At 42.2% G+C, this 5,000-nt stretch overlaps 3 non-coding genes across 3 annotated transcripts; all 3 read right to left on the reverse strand.

Annotated features, from left to right (window-relative positions):
* Positions 1-990: 990 nt before the first annotated feature.
* On the reverse strand, positions 991-1,097 carry LOC142313485 (U6 spliceosomal RNA). Its single transcript, XR_012754482.1, has one exon. It is a non-coding gene; the product is annotated as a U6 spliceosomal RNA (small nuclear RNA).
* A 1,759-nt stretch (positions 1,098-2,856) lies between these two features.
* On the reverse strand, positions 2,857-2,963 carry LOC142313486 (U6 spliceosomal RNA). The gene has a single exon (XR_012754483.1). It is a non-coding gene; the product is annotated as a U6 spliceosomal RNA (small nuclear RNA).
* Positions 2,964-4,773: 1,810 nt separating this feature from the next.
* Positions 4,774-4,880, reverse strand: LOC142313559 (U6 spliceosomal RNA). Its single transcript, XR_012754553.1, has one exon. It is a non-coding gene; the product is annotated as a U6 spliceosomal RNA (small nuclear RNA).
* Positions 4,881-5,000: the final 120 nt, after the last annotated feature.

The following is a 5,000-nucleotide window of genomic DNA, read 5'->3' on the forward strand; positions in this document are numbered from 1 at the left end:
TTCGGGTCCGCTCAACACTAGTCTCCAGTCAAGGAGACCACCTATGCCAAAACATGGTATCCATCCACAGACAGCTGTTTTGGGTTATTTGCCCCTTGTTTTGCAGAGCGATCGCATTGTTGATCCATATAGCCCCCTAGGGGGACTAGTAAAATAAAAAAAAAAGTTTTAAAAAATAAGAAAAACCCTAAAAGTTAAAATCACCCCCCTTTCACCCCATTGAAAATGAAAGGGTTAAAAAAATAAAAAATATACACATATTTGGTATCGCCGCGTTAAGAAATGCCCGATTTATCAACACATAAAATCAATCAACCTGATTGGTAAATGGCGTAGTGGAAAAACAATTCCAAATGCTAAAATTACGGGGTTTTTTGTTGCCGCAAGTTTTACGCAAAATGCAATAACAGGCGATCAAAATGTAGCATCTGCGCAAAAATGGTATCATTAAAAATGTCAGCTCGAGATGCAAAAAAATAAGCCCTCACTGAGCCATAGATCCCAAAAAATGAGAATGCTATGGTTTTCGGAAAATGGCGCAAAACGTACACCACTTTTATTGGACAAGCTTTTGAATTTTTTTTAACCCCTTAGATACAAGTAAACCTATACATGTTTGGTGTCTACAAACTCGCACCGACCTCAGGCATCACACCCACACATCAGTTTTACCATATAGTGAACACGGTGAATAAAATATCCCAAAAACTATTGTGCGATCACACTTTTTTAGCAGTTTTTCCACACTTGGAATTTTGTTTGCTGTTTTCCAGTACACTATATGGTAAAACTTATGGTTTCATTTAAAAGTACAACTCGTCCTGCAAAAAACAAGCTCTCATATGGCAAGATTGACTGAAAAATAAAAAAGTTACGTCTCTCGGAAGAAGGGGAGCAAAAAACAAAACAGCAAAAACAGAAAACGCTCTGCGGCTGAAACGGTTAACTCAGTAAATGAGGGTCAAAAAAAATTGGGGTTGAGAAATGCGTCAAAATATGGAACGCTTCACGAATTTGCGTGTCATCCTTGCGCAGGGGCCATGCTAATCTTCTCTGTATCGTTCCAATTTTAGTATATGTGCTGCCGAAGAGAGCACAAACTCAGGGAAGACCTGACCGCTATATATAGTCCTGGAAGAGGGAATATTTGCAGTTCGGGAGATTTTCTTTTTTTTATCAGTAAATTCTAAAAGGTTTTGTGAAGCATTCTATGAATGTTGCAGTTAAATTGGAAAAAAATAATCAAGGGAAAAAATAAGTAATATTTTGTCACACATTAATATGCAAATGAGATCCACGCTGCACAGGATCCTGGGAGAACGTGTGGTGGCAGCTGTGGCTGTTACAGACGGCAGTGACTGTGGAATATATGGACAAGTCTATCACCTGAGGCAATTACTGCTGATCCGGGGCTTTTACCTCAGGAGTAGAGTTGAGCGGACTTCTAATAATCCTGGTCTGGCGGATCCGCCGCGGGTTGAACAATAAGTCCGGATCCGATCCGGAGTTCGGACCTATATAAGTCAATGGGGAGCGGATCCGGGACGGGAGAAAGGAGAGAGGAGAGAGAGGGAAAGGGAGAGGGAGAGAGAGAAAGGGAGTGGGAGAGAGGGAGAGAGAGTGGGAGAGAGGGAGAGAGAGAGGGAAAGAGGGAGAGAGAGGGGGAGGGAGAGAGAGAGGGAGAGAGGGAAAGAGAGAGGGAGAGAGGGAAAGAGAGAGGGAGAGGGAGAGAGAGGGAGAGACAGAGAGAGGGAGGGAGAGTGAGAGGGGGAGAGAGAGAGAGAGACCCGGATCGTGCTGCTGGATACCCGGGTCCGGGTTAGACCAGGATCGGACTCTGAAACCGCGCGGATCCGGATTTTTAAAGTTCGGGTCCGCTCAACACTAGTCTCCAGTCAAGGAGACCACCTATGCCAAAACATGGTATCCATCCACAGACAGCTGTTTTGGGTTATTTGCCCCTTGTTTTGCAGAGCGATCGCATTGTTGATCCATATAGCCCCCTAGGGGGACTAGTAAAATAAAAAAAAAGTTTTAAAAAATAAGAAAAACCCTAAAAGTTAAAATCACCCCCCTTTCACCCCATTGAAAATGAAAGGGTTAAAAAAATAAAAAATATACACATATTTGGTATCGCCGCGTTAAGAAATGCCCGATTTATCAACACATAAAATCAATCAACCTGATTGGTAAATGGCGTAGTGGAAAAACAATTCCAAATGCTAAAATTACGGGGTTTTTTGTTGCCGCAAGTTTTACGCAAAATGCAATAACAGGCGATCAAAATGTAGCATCTGCGCAAAAATGGTATCATTAAAAATGTCAGCTCGAGATGCAAAAAAATAAGCCCTCACTGAGCCATAGATCCCAAAAAATGAGAATGCTATGGTTTTCGGAAAATGGCGCAAAACGTACACCACTTTTATTGGACAAGCTTTTGAATTTTTTTTAACCCCTTAGATACAAGTAAACCTATACATGTTTGGTGTCTACAAACTCGCACCGACCTCAGGCATCACACCCACACATCAGTTTTACCATATAGTGAACACGGTGAATAAAATATCCCAAAAACTATTGTGCGATCACACTTTTTTTGCAGTTTTTCCACACTTGGAATTTTGTTTGCTGTTTTCCAGTACACTATATGGTAAAACTTATGGTTTCATTTAAAAGTACAACTCGTCCTGCAAAAAACAAGCTCTCATATGGCAAGATTGACTGAAAAATAAAAAAGTTATGTCTCTCGGAAGAAGGGGAGCAAAAAACAAAACAGCAAAAACAGAAAACGCTCTGCGGCTGAAACGGTTAACTCAGTAAATGAGGGTCAAAAAAAATTGGGGTTGAGAAATGCGTCAAAATATGGAACGCTTCACGAATTTGCGTGTCATCCTTGCGCAGGGGCCATGCTAATCTTCTCTGTATCGTTCCAATTTTAGTATATGTGCTGCCGAAGAGAGCACAAACTCAGGGCCGACCTGACCGCTATATATAGTCCTGGAAGAGGGAATATTTGCAGTTAGGGAGATTTTCTTTTTTTTTATCAGTAAATTCTAAAAGGTTTTGTGAAGCATTCTATGAATGTTGCAGTTAAATTGGAAAAAAATAATCAAGGGAAAAAATAAGTAATATTTTGTCACACATTAATATGCAAATGAGATCCACGCTGCACAGGATCCTGGGAGAACGTGTGGTGGCAGCTGTGGCTGTTACAGACGGCAGTGACTGTGGAATATATGGACAAGTCTATCACCTGAGGCAATTACTGCTGATCCGGGGCTTTTACCTCAGGAGTAGAGTTGAGCGGACTTCTAATAATCCTGGTCTGGCGGATCCGCCGCGGGTTGAACAATAAGTCCGGATCCGATCCGGAGTTCGGACCTATATAAGTCAATGGGGAGCGGATCCGGGACGAGAGAAAGGAGAGAGTGGGAAAGGGAGAGGGAGAGAGAGAAAGGGAGTGGGAGAGAGGGAGGGAGAGAGGGAGGGAGAGTGGGAAAGAGAGAGAGAGGGAAAGAGGGAGAGAGGGAGAGAGGGAGGGAGAGTGGGAAAGAGAGAGAGAGGGAAAGAGGGAGAGAGAGAGGGAGGGATAGAGGGAGAGAGAGGGAGAGAGGGAAAGAGAGTGGGAGAGAGGGAAAGAAAGAGGGAGAGGGAGAGACAGAGAGAGGGAGGGAGAGTGAGAGGGGGAGAGAGAGAGAGAGACCCGGATCGTGCTGCTGGATACCCGGGTCCGGGTTAGACCCGGATCGGACTCTGAAACCGCGCGGATCCGGATTTTTAAAGTTCGGGTCCGCTCAACACTAGTCTCCAGTCAAGGAGACCACCTATGCCAAAACATGGTATCCATCCACAGACAGCTGTTTTGGGTTATTTGCCCCTTGTTTTGCAGAGCGATCGCATTGTTGATCCATATAGCCCCCTAGGGGGACTAGTAAAATAAAAAAAAAAGTTTTAAAAAATAAGAAAAACCCTAAAAGTTAAAATCACCCCCCTTTCACCCCATTGAAAATGAAAGGGTTAAAAAAATAAAAAATATACATATATTTGGTATCGCCGCGTTAAGAAATGCCCGATTTATCAACACATAAAATCAATCAACCTGATTGGTAAATGGCGTAGTGGAAAAACAATTCCAAATGCTATAATTACGGATTTTTTTGTCGCCGCAAGTTTTACGCAAAATGCAATAACAGGCGATCAAAATGTAGCATCTGAGCAAAAATGGTATCATTAAAAATGTCAGCTCGAGATGCAAAAAAATAAGCCCTCACTGAGCCATAGATCCCAAAAAATGAGAATGCTATGGTTTTCGGAAAATGGCGCAAAACGTACACCACTTTTATTGGACAAGCTTTTGAATTTTTTTTAACCCCTTAGATACAAGTAAACCTATACATGTTTGGTGTCTACAAACTCGCACCGACCTCAGGCATCACACCCACACATCAGTTTTACCATATAGTGAACACGGTGAATAAAATATCCCAAAAACTATTGTGCGATCACACTTTTTTTGCAGTTTTTCCACACTTGGAATTTTGTTTGCTGTTTTCCAGTACACTATATGGTAAAACTTATGGTTTCACTTAAAAGTACAACTCGTCCTGCAAAAAACAAGCTCTCATATGGCAAGATTGACTGAAAAATAAAAAAGTTACGTCTCTCGGAAGAAGGGGAGCAAAAAACAAAACAGCAAAAACAGAAAACGCTCTGCGGGTGAAACGGTTAACTCAGTAAATGAGGGTCAAAAAAAATTGGGGTTGAGAAATGCGTCAAAATATGGAACGCTTCAAGAATTTGCGTGTCATCCTTGCGCAGGTGCCATGCTAATCTTCTCTGTGTCGTTCCAATTTTAGTATATGTGCTGCCGAAGCGAGCACAAACTCAGTGCCGACCTGACCGCTATATATAGTCCTGGAAGAGGGAATATTTGCAGTTAGGGAGATTTTCTTTTTTTTATCAGTAAATTCTAAAAGGTTTTGTGAAGCATTCTATGAATG

This window comes from Anomaloglossus baeobatrachus, chromosome 5 (genome assembly GCF_048569485.1).
Source record: "Anomaloglossus baeobatrachus isolate aAnoBae1 chromosome 5, aAnoBae1.hap1, whole genome shotgun sequence".
In the NCBI taxonomy this organism is placed as follows: Eukaryota; Metazoa; Chordata; class Amphibia; order Anura; family Aromobatidae; genus Anomaloglossus; species Anomaloglossus baeobatrachus.